Raw genomic sequence first — 12,025 nt, forward strand, 5'->3', positions numbered from 1 at the left:
TTGGAATCAAAAGAGACTATTTTCTAATCTTTTAATGTTTTAAAGCTAAAAAAAAATTTTGCTAAAGTAAAGGATTTTTAAAAGAGGTTCACTTAGAGAAAATTAGCTAGTCACATTGTTTCATTGGCTTTTTAAAAGCATATGGTTTTATTCTCCTTTTCGAAAGATTACCTGGTAATTTCATTGTCTTCGGACAAAATCAGGAACAAGATTTCTTAATGATAACTATGAGAAAGAGACATGCAACTAACGAAACAGTAAGCATTAAAAAATATGGAATTCTGTCTGTGTGTACTATAAAATAGAAATACTTAAAAGCATCAGTATGTAGCCGGGCGCGGTGGCTCAAGCCTGTAATCCCAGCACTTTGGGAGGCCGAGACGGGCGGATCACGGGGTCAGGAGATCAAGACCATCCTGGCTAACACAGTGAAACCCCGTCTCTACTAAAAATACAAAAAACTAGCCAGGCGAGGTGGCGGGCGCCTGTAGTCCCAGCTACTCTGGAGGCTGAGGCAGGAGAATGGCGTAAATCCAGAAGGCGGAGCTTGCAGTGAGCTGAGATCTGGCCACTGCACTCCAGCCCAGGCGACAGAGCAAGACTCCATTTCAAAAAAAAAAAAAACAAAAAAGCATCAGTATGTCATTTAAAACATCTCAGTTTCAACTTTCATGTCACTGAATTTGCCTTTTCTTGAGGAGCCAGCTTTGACATTTCTTATTATTTGAAGTATGATAACAATCATAAATACAGTCTTGGATAGTATATAACTTTTTGTTAGACTTATGACAAGATGGACTAGTTTATTTGATTTTGAATCAGAGGTAGCTAACACAGGGAGTAAAGGAAGGTGACATATGTGCTGGATTATAACATATATCCTAATTCAGACATCCCTTCTTACTTGATATTTAAAGATAAGTTATTAATAGTTCAACCCAAAGGGAGAATGTAATGAAACACTCCTCCAAGGTTTAAATTAGTTACTATGCTAAACGCAAATTACTTCTTTATTAAAAATTCCTCAGAGATCAATAGCATAGCTTAAAATTCTATCAGAATAATAAAATGTATATTACTATGTATCCCTAAATGCCTGAATATAATTCATTCTATATTCTGTGATTTATTATTTAGACAAAATATACTTCCCTGGTCTCCTCTATACTTCCATTGGACAATTTATCAGTTTTTAAATAGTCACTTTTAAGTGTCTGCCTTCTATCAAGGACTGTGTACATTTTTCTGGTTTATCTTCAGTGTCCAACACAATCTCAGCCCTCAAGCAATTTTAGCCTCAGTAAAAAATTCTTGAATAACTTAACTGAATCAAAGATCTATAATCCATTGGCTACTCATGGATAAGATCTATAATATTCTGCAAATGAATACTCTATGACACTTGTGATTTCCTACAAAATGGGGAAGAGGACGAGTCGTCTCGTTTGCCCATTCATGTCAATATAATTTTCCATACAAGAAAACAGCATTATTTCCATACAAGAAAATTATCCTGTATAGTAGAAGCATCCAAAGGAATTGTAGTGCTAGCCTGAAATTGATGGTAAAACACATGGGCATGCCTAAATAAAGGGAAAAGGGTCCCAAAGCTGTTCAGATGAAGAGACTAGATGTGCAAAAATACATATACGGGGGTATGAGAAAGATGGAAGAAGTATCAAGAAACGCTATCACATTACAGAAACAAGATTAATTGAATACAGATGAAGACCATAAAATTCATCATATTCTTTTTTGGTAAAAAACACTAGGCTCTTAGATCAACTTGAGGAAACATAAATTCAGATGAAAGCTCTGATTTGCCCAGTGTCTCTTAGAGTGAATCAACAACGCTCTAGCTATCAGAAACACATTTTACAGAATCCCATAATTATTCTTAGAGTGTTTCCATTTATGCCCTTACAGCTTAGTCTTAGTATTTTTCTTCCCAAGAGATGGCTGGGAAAGAACTTAATCAACTTGTCCCAAACTCAGCTCACTGTCATCTCTAGCTTTATGCTGCTCTCACCCCAAAGTTCTAAAGCTTGCTCATGCACACTGTCTCCCAGCCCTCTCTCACACACACTTTCCATCTTCTGTTAATGACACAAATAATCCCTAGGTACTCTTTTGTATCACTTTGTTCTATACAATTATAAAAAAAAGCTTTTCCTATTCTCTTTGCCCCCTACCTCTGCCTAATTAAATTTTAATTTCGCCTTGTCATCATAATCTTCCTCAGATTCGGTCTACAGTCCTCCTCAGAATACTTTAGTGACCCTCTATTGTCAGACTGCTTAACATGGCACTGGAGGTGGTTAACTATCTTGTCCCAACGTGCTTTTCCAGTCTTTTGCTCTACCATTCCCTCAGTTTACCCCTTTGTTCCAACCTCATTCTACTGCCTCAAACTCCATGCCATTTTTTTGCAGCATACTGCAAAAAACACACTGTTCTATAGACTAGAGTTGCACTGTTTTCTTCTATTTTTACTTCAAAATCTAGCTTACTATGTCATCTCATGAAGATTTCACTAGTTGCTCCAATTGAATTTAACCTCCTTTTTCTTCTTTCCAATATAACATATTAGTATCCTACTGATAAATTATTTATGTTCTGCTTTGTGTTAATGTCAGATATCTACATATCAGCCCATGAAATTCCAAACAAAAAACTAAAGATATTGCAATACCTGCCGTAGACTTTTAAATCAGTCTTTCAAAACCTGCATCAGATTTATTCACTTGTGAATTCTGCCTTCTCTCTGCCTAAAGATTGTATTACCGCCTTAGATTTTGTACCTCTAAACTAAGGGAACACAGATCTCATTCTGGCAGAGATCCAGAATTTCATACTTCTACAATTTAATTTAATTAAAAATGAAATAAAACAGCATACAGAATCAATTACATTTTGCTAGGCCTGTGGTCGGACTTTCTAGTTCTCGCCCGAGTCCTCTTATCCTTAGCTCTGTGATAATCTGTGGTTTCAAGTTCTCAGTAATATGCTTTCAATGTATTGTAGCTTATTTTACTCACTTTACATACTTTTTGGTAAAAGAATTATTACAATAGGTATGTACCATCTAGTTCCATGATCAAAATTTACATCTAAGCTGTACATAAAACTGCCACTTCAGATTAAAGCCAGTGAATGTTTTGTAAATGAGCATTAACCTGAAGTAATAACACACGTTTATCTGGCAGCCCGCAGGCAACTGAAGAGATCAGCTGTAGAGGACCCCAAATTACCAGCACTGTCTTGCATTATTCACTTTTAACCTTTAAGACAGGAGGACACCGTGAGCTCAACTTGTGTATGAACTTGTGCTGACATTTATATAATCATGATTAGTAACTTTTGTTTTATCAGAAAAGTGTTTGTCCAATAATGAGCAAAACTTGAGACATAGTCTGGCAGTTATTGTGGAAAAATGAGAGATGAATTAGCCATGGCCTCTGTTCTCAGGGGCTTATAATGTAAGAGGAGAATGTGTTCATATCAACAGCAGCCAGTACAGAATTAAAGGCTGTGGAGCGAAATGGCCAAAGCAGTGGTGTTGTCAATAAATGGTGTAGAGGGGCATAGGCTGGAAGAATGCTTCTTTGAAGGATGGGACTGGATTGGTGGAAAGAAGAAAAAAAAAAAAAAAAAGAGTAAAGAGAGGGACAAATCTTTGGAGGTTTGTAACACAGTAAACAGAGCAGCTCCCAAAAGAATGGAGTTGCTGTGGACACAAGTCACAGACAAGGCCTGACATTGAAAATAAAGTCAATTTGTGGTAGATCCTGATCTCCAGAGAAAGAAGTTTAGGCTCTATTCTGGGTATAAAAAGGGAGAGAGACCAGATCAAATGGGTGTTTAGGAATACTGATTGTAAAGCACCCCAAATGGATTTGAAGTAGACCAACCAGAGTCCCAGGAATTAGCTTTGATAGTAATTTCATAATCCTATCATAAGGTCACAAGGTTTTGAAGGAGAGTGATGTAACAGTGCAATCTACAAATTATGAAGTATGCCATTCTCCCACAAACAGGCGTTTCAGCATGAAAAGGGAACTTGGCATAGGTAATGTGATGACCTAGATTGTTAGAAGGCCAGCTATTGCCCAGCCTTTTTCTTCCCCTTAGCTACAGATAATTTATTCGTAGGACCTACCTCAAATACCTTTTTTTTTTTTCTGTTTTAATTATAGGAGTTTTACATTTGGCATTTGCCTTCCAGCTAACTGTGTGACCAAATGTTTTTGTATAATACCTGTTCCTATAGTTATATTTAATGGTTATATGGAGAAGTCTAGGCTAATGAATGTTTGTTATATTTACTATAAAATTTACATTAGACTTGTTGAAATGTTCTATAATGGTGACAATCTTATTTTCCATTGGTTGTTTGCCTTTAGCCAGCTTAGAGGAAAAGAGATGATACTATAAAAGTAAAATATTCTTGGGTTCCATGTAACCATTATTTATTAACTCAATTCCAATTATGAATTTTGGACTTAGGTTACTTTTAAATAATATATATGTAAAGTAGACATCAACTTTCAGTTTGCAATATTGACTGGAAATTATAAATGCCTATGCATACTCTTGGACTTCAAGTACTTTCTATATGGGGAAGCAATCAATAAAATGTTGAGGCAACTCAGACATTGATTTTTACACTTTAGATTTTAGATATGCCACATTTTAAGAAATGCATCATTTTACCTTTGATAAACAAGTAGCCATTTCCTGGATTCAATTGGTGTCCAAGAATTAGTCATAATTGTGAAAAAAAAATGCCTTTCCAGAGTAAAAGTTATTATGTCTTAATGTATCCTGTATAAAGCTACAGCTCTAAATAAATAAGCATTTTTCTCAAAATATTTCTGGCTTGGACAAAGTTAGATTTGACTGGTGGGCAAAATAAAGCCCTGTTTGCCTTATCTGCTGATGTGAGATTTTGGAGCCTGTGGGCTAAAGTGGAGGGCCCCTGACTCCTTGCAAAAGATACTCAGAGTACCTTAAATTAATATTATCTTGGCAGGGCAGCAACTGGGCCAGCAGCTCCAGACTCTGTAAGGGAGGCCAATACTTTCTTGGTGGGAGAGAGATTTTAACAGATCACATTTTCGATGCACAAAGAAATTATTTTAAGATTTTCCAAAGGAAAGGGAGGGTGATGATAGTCCCCATTTAATGTCATCCATATGAATTTTCAAACCTGAGAGCTGAGTCACAGCATAGGGTGCACGGGTGGTGGTGTGAACCTGTGGAGAGTGGTGTGTGCTGTAAATGTGTCAACCTTTTCTCAGCTTAGGAACCTACCAAAGTACTAAAGACTGCTGGCAGTCAGGGAGAATGAGATCAGGGATGAATAATGAGGAGGAGAGACTGAACAAAAGCCAGGTGGAGTGTTAAACATTTAAAAGAATCAAAGCTGGATCTCTGGCAACTGCTTTGCACCCTAACCCCGAGGCAGGAAAGCAAAACACTGAGACTCAAAGTTAGAGAACGTAAAAGGAAATTAAGGAGGAAATAACAAAGGAGAGTAAAATTTTTAACTGCCGTCAAAGGAATGAAAACAAAATGAGAGAATGACCAAAACAAAAAAATAGGAGAAATAAAATTTTCCTTTCATTTGTTTTAAATTATAGTCTGACTTTGGTAACATGAGTATATACTCTTTCTTCTCGTTGTTTGCAAAACCCCTTCAGCCTTTTCAATTGTGTCAGGGCAAGAGAAAAGATGCCATGGCATTTGTTTTGAGCGACATCATCACTGTGTTCTACAGATGACAATACTTGTCAGCAACTTCTGTACATCATATACTTTCTCTATCAAAGAGTTAAGATGTAGAAGTGACAGAAAGTTCTGCCCATTTTTAGCAGTATCAAGATCCAGTAACACAATTGCTTGCGTGTAAGCCCTCTTCCTTCTAAAAGAATGCCAAATATAAAGCATAGTTCAGTAGTTATTTGTGTTCCTTTGACATCTAAAAAAGTATTGATGGAGCAGTGGAAATAGTGAGTGGAAATGGGACCTGGGTTGGGGGAGGGAAGGGTTCAGGCAAAGTTTTCAGAGATGTGAGATTTGCACAAACTCATCAGTGAACAAATTTCCATTAGCAATTCAAACATTACAGTGAATCAGGTAGAGATAATATCATAAAACCAAATATTAGCAACAACACTTCACATCCTTCTCAAGCAATACTTCTACATTTGTGGAAACCTTTGCTATATACATCTATACACACACACTCACCCAAAACATGTCAGCGTCAGGAAAACCAGTATTACAGAAATTTACTTTTCTGATTTATTAGATTTTAAGTAAGGGTTTGTGAAGGAATCCTTGCTCAAATTCTTTTGAACATGGTTCTATGTTGTCACTTACACTTGGTAAACATATAATGTATCCCTTGGCTATAGTTATAACAGTATCATGATAAATCAAACCAAATGCACCCCAACCACCACCATCCCAAGCCAGATAATTGCTATTTTCAGATATCTCCACTTGATGTCTGTATTTCTGAGATTTATTTTATGCTGATTTGCAACGTATCGTCCTATAGATTATCCATGCCATTTCAGAGTCATTACCTTTACTTTGGGTTAGTCTTCAAATGAGTTATTTTTCATATTCTCTCAGAGTGTTTCCCTAATTCTGGCAAGTATGTAGTGACAAATTCAATAGGTTAAAGTCCTAGTTAAAAAGTTAAATAAAGAGTTGTACTGAGAGTCTTTATGAAATGGGGACAATACTCTCTTTTAGGACATGTGTTCTTTACTTTAGAATTGTTAATTCCGTTTTCTTACAGTCAGGCAGGTGCCAGAAAACAGAACAACCTGCCAAGACAGCAGTCCTCAGAGATGAGCTAAGATACTGCATTCTAAATATTAGTAAATGATGATCTACCACCATTAAAATCAATGATTGGTTCTGTCAGTGGTTTGTGGCCATGATCCTGTTTCTGCTTAGCTCTGGCACTTTCTGAAAGGAAGGTTTCTGATGTGGCTGAGTGTGAGTTTCTGGAAGGAACTGAAAGCTCTATCCTGAAGTAACTGGAAGGTCATTGCTGCATTGAAGTTAAGGCTCACTCACTTAAAACTTTTAGACCCTTGCTACTGGTCAACAGACATTTTGGTAGCATCAGCAAAAACTGAAAGACTGTTAAGAATACAGAATCTCAGACTTCAGCCCAGATCTATTCTTTCAATCAGAGTAAGGAATGAATGATAAAAATGCAGTGATAGGTGTGAAAACAGCTGTTAGAGCTAATTGGGAAAGGGGGATAATACCCTCTTCTCTTAGGATATGTGTTATTGACTTCAGATTTTTTTCTTGATTAGGTTTTCTTGAGTGAGATTCTAGTACTACTGGTTTTGATATTTAAGGAAAAAAGGATATCATGTGAGAAAGCATCAGATCCAAGATAAAAAGATTCAGAATCCAGTTTATTCTGCTTTTGCATTTTAAGAGCTATGTGACCTTAAGTCAGTCAAGATCTCTGAGCTCAGGCTCCTCAGCTTTGAAATGGGACTCTGCTAACATCTTTTCTAGCTCTTCCCAGTGGTTAACGATGAGCTTCAAATGAGAAAAATATATGAAATCAGTTTTGAACTGTGATAAGCAATATAAATATAACTTACATTGACAACAGAATGGGATATAATTCTAGGAGTCATCTTAGGAAAGCGAATCAAGGAAAGGACCAAGTAGTTAGTAAGTGCCAGCCACGTTCCACAAATTACCTCACTTAATTCTCACAGTCACTTTCCAAGGTAGTCATTCTCCTTCCCAGTTCACAGACAGAGGAACTGAGGCTCCAGGGGACGAGAAGCTTGGCCAAGGTCAAATAATTAAATGCATAGAATAGCTGGAAATTGAAGCCAGGTTTAGCTTGTTCTATCACTGCACCTTGCAGCCAATCAGCTGTTTTTTCACCTGCTTCCAAGCCCAAAGCAAACGAAATATTGCTTCAGTTAGAAGGAAGTTAAAAACATTTCCCAAGTGAAAGCAGCATCACAGCACAATCAGCTTTGCCTTGAACATAAGTCCTTTCCTGTTTTAAGCACCTTCAGTGATTTCCCTCAAAATCTGCCAGCCAATCTGGCCCCAGCCTGTATTTCAGTTTCATCTCATCCATTCTCTCCCTTATTCACTTTACTCCAGCCAGATTAGCCTTTGGACAGTTCTTTGAGCATAACATGCTCTTGTCCTCACGGTCTTTGTATGTGGTATGACCTCCAGATCTTTGTTCTTCCCCAGTCTTGGCCACCTTATTGTCTACATCCCTCAGGCTTACCTTTAAAGCACCTTTCTTAAAGACTCCTGTCCTAAAAACCCTCATCAAAAGCTCTTCTCCTCATATTCTTTCAGCTTTCAGTTATTTTGCTTTAAACACTTATCATAATTTCTGATTAAAGTATTCTTATTTTCTGCCCCACACTATTCCACACACCTTCCAGGAATAGAAGCTCCATGAGACATGAATCATATTAGCTCTCTTAGATCATGAGAACTAGCATAGGGCACTCATTCAAGGCCTTGTTAAATAAGAGGAAAGGAAATATGGGAGAAAAGAAAAGCAAACGGGAGAAACAAGCAAAGGGGACAAAGGAGGTATTTGGAAGTTCATGTAGCTGAATTTGTTTGTTGTAAGAATTTAAAGAGATAATCATGGTGAGAAAAAAAGCACTTCAAATCGTGCCTGGAACATATTATTCAATGATTCATGACTCTTCTCCATTGAAAATATCTCTTTAACCCAGAAGGGTTAAGCAAACCAGAAACCTAGGAAAGCAATCTCCTACTCTAACCAAAAATTGATTCCATAGGAGTTGAAGAAATGTAGTTCACCGAGACATTTCACATCCACATCAAAGTCCTCTGCCTCGTAGCGTCTCCCAGCCCAAACGTCACATTTTCAATCAAAGCAGAAAACCTGTTTCCTTCCAATTTTTCCTATTGTTCTCTTTTCCTAAGTTGGCTGCAAACTTTCTCCTGTTGGCCTGGGAGCAGTCGAACAGCAGCTGGAAAGGCCATGGTAATCAGCAATGGGCAAATGAAAGTCAGGATGAAGAAGGATACAAGAGGATTCTGGCAAGTCAGTGTCCCAGAGTAGTGGAATTGACCTTAGACAAGTCACTTGCTAGTGTGATAGCTCAAACTGCCAGCATTGGCGGTGTAGCTTTGTCACTTACTTGCTGTGTAACTTTAGTAAGTTACGTAGCTGCTCTGTTCCTCTGTTCCCTCAACTGTGAAACAGGAATAGTAACCTCCTCATAGGGTTATTATGAGGATTAAATAAAATCATTGTCAAGAACTTAAACAGTCATGGCAGAGTAAGCACAATAAATTTTACCTATAGTTATTTATTGTGTGTGTGTGTGTGTGTGTGTGTATGTATGTGTAAAATGTCATTAGCCGATAAAGATCTTTTGTAGCATGAACAAACTATGGTTTAATGAGTTAAGCTTACTAATTAAGTTAAACATTTTGGGGTTTGAATTCTGTCTGAGAATGCTTGTCTTCTTGAATTTCCTATTTCCTTTTTATTAAAAAAAAGACAAAAAAAAAAAGACAAAACAACAGTATTGTGAAGGGAGAATGGCAAACAAAGTTACCAAATCCTGTAAGAGAAAATTTTTGATCCCTGAAATCTTGGAAAACCGTTGGAACTTCACTCTGATGCAATCTTTGTCAGATGGGACATGACTGTACAAAAAAGAGTGACAGAAAAGCTAGGAGAAGACATGAGGAATGCTTGTGGGAAACAGGTCTAGGAAAGGTTGGATAAAAGAGAAAATTCTGGAAACACTGGAAAGGATTCAGAAAAATAGGACTAGGATCACTAACGTTAAACCATTTCCCATGTGCCAGGCATTATTTCAAGGGCTTTGTATGCATTAAATTCATTTAATACTTTCATCCACCTTAGAAAATAGGTGCCTTTATCATCCTCATTTTAAACATAAGAAAACTGAGGCAGAGAGAGGTAATGTAGCTTGCCCAATGACCACATAAATTTCAAAGAAGCTCTTCATTTAAAGCCTAAATACAATGGAAAATGTGGGGTTCATTTAGAGTTGGAAAGAGGAGTAATGAGGATAAGGATGGGATATGAGTTCATATTAGTGAATTTATAATGATGTTTTTGAGGTTTTAAATTCCAAAAGCTTTTGTATAATTTTAGAAAGCATTTCTTAAACTCTAATCTTTCTTTAATCTATCCCAACAAAGAAATAATCAGACTGTACTAGAAAATAAGTCATAAAAAGATATGCATCAATAAATTCTTTTGTTTGGGTGAAAAGCAGTCCGAAGCTTGAGAGTATGTAGCTTTTCTATCGTAGTTGTAATTTTTTTTTTTTTTTTTTTTGTTATTCAACCCTGTCTGTTCTCTGCAACTTGTCCTAACAACCAATATACTTCTAGCTATAATAATAATAATAATAAAAATGATGGGAAAATAACACAAGACTTTAGGGGCTGGTAATAGAAGATAATTCCTCAGACACTATAAACTCCTTGCTTACTTGGTTTGTAACCAGGGAACTTATTATAGTTAATAACCATCATTTTTTTTAACTCCTCTTGCAAGTGCAAATTCAATCCAATTCTTCACCGGGACATAGTAAAAAAAAAATGCAAAGGCATTTGAAAAAGCTCACCCATTTAGATTTAATTACATACATAACTGGTGTCCTCCCAAGTGTGAAAATGCTATAACCAATAAATCAAACAATAAAATCCTATCTGAGCAGAACAGATTTATATAGAAGATGCATGAGAAATCAAAATTCACTGACTTGTTTGGGATATTTTTACCCAGAAAAATTCTTAAACACAGAGCAAAACGCCTGCTCTTTGAGTCTTGCCTTCTTTTGGACACTTAGGTCAGTCATTTTCCCTAGAGGGGAGTTGTTGCACAGTGACCTCGAAGTGAATTGGTTTCAATCTCAAAATCATCTCTCTGTGTTAGGGGATCATTAGATCTGTGCTTGTGTGTTAGATTTTGAGGACCATATCATTTGTCTAGTCCCGCTTCTTACATGCTTAATTAACGACTACTAAGTGAAGCTTAATTCAGCAGGAAGGTTATTTACATTAGAGCTTCCTTGAAATACACACACAAGGAAGACTTTGCAAACTTCTGCAAAGCCAAAGGAGTGGGGAGACAGGGGCATCCAGACTACTGAAATATCTTCCTAGGTAGTATCATTAACAAAACAAATCCCATTAATAATAGTAATAGAATAATCTAAGCATTGCCAACAATTTTGAGCTGCATGAAGTGTATTTTTAAATGTACGTACTTCCAACTGAAATTTCTTGTGAATGACAAACTTGGAATAAGAAAATGAGGGAGCCTGGACTCTTGCAATCTTTTGGGCATACCTTTGCCAAATGTAAATTGTTTGAGGGTATGGATTTACTGCATTTTTCATGCTACCATTTGTAGTAAAATTAAATGGAAAAATCTTTCCCCTTTAATAAAACCTCGTGATAACAATACCTTAAAATACACTTCATAGCTGCTGGTCAACCATGTTAAAGGCACAATCTGGTCTCTGCTGCTACTTTCCTGAGGAAAAGAGCCAATCAGCTGAGCAACTTCCTCATTCGTTGTGCTTTATGAAAATGAAAATGCAACAGACCTTAGGATTTCAAAGCCATCCATGGTTACAAGTAAGGAAATAAATGTATGCCAGCGGAGACTTTTACTTTATCATTAAATTATAATGCCCTTTGTTTTTCCGTTGGCTAATTCAGACAGCAACATGGCTCTCCCTTGAGTTGCAGGAGTTAATTTCTTACCATACTTTCTGCATCACACCGTAAAGATAACTTGAAGTAATTTTGGTTAGACTGTGTTTTGTTCATTTGTTTGTTTTGGAGTTCTAGGATCTGACAGGAAAGCAGTGTGAAACACGCACAGTTCAGAGTTACTCTCAGAACGACTCAAGCAGGATCCATTTCCTAGTTCCCCCCAGCTGCGGATTTTAAAGTCTGGATCTAGCTCCTGCTC

General features: G+C 36.9%; 1 protein-coding gene across 1 annotated transcript in view; it reads right to left on the reverse strand.

Annotated features, from left to right (window-relative positions):
• The window catches only part of ALDH1A1 (aldehyde dehydrogenase 1 family member A1), a 60,166-nt gene that overhangs the window by 47,322 nt on the left and 819 nt on the right, over positions 1 to 12,025 (reverse strand). The gene's annotated exons all lie outside the window — the stretch shown is intronic.

The sequence above is a fragment of the Piliocolobus tephrosceles genome, chromosome 14 (genome assembly GCF_002776525.5).
Source record: "Piliocolobus tephrosceles isolate RC106 chromosome 14, ASM277652v3, whole genome shotgun sequence".
NCBI lineage: Eukaryota > Metazoa > Chordata > Mammalia > Primates > Cercopithecidae > Piliocolobus > Piliocolobus tephrosceles.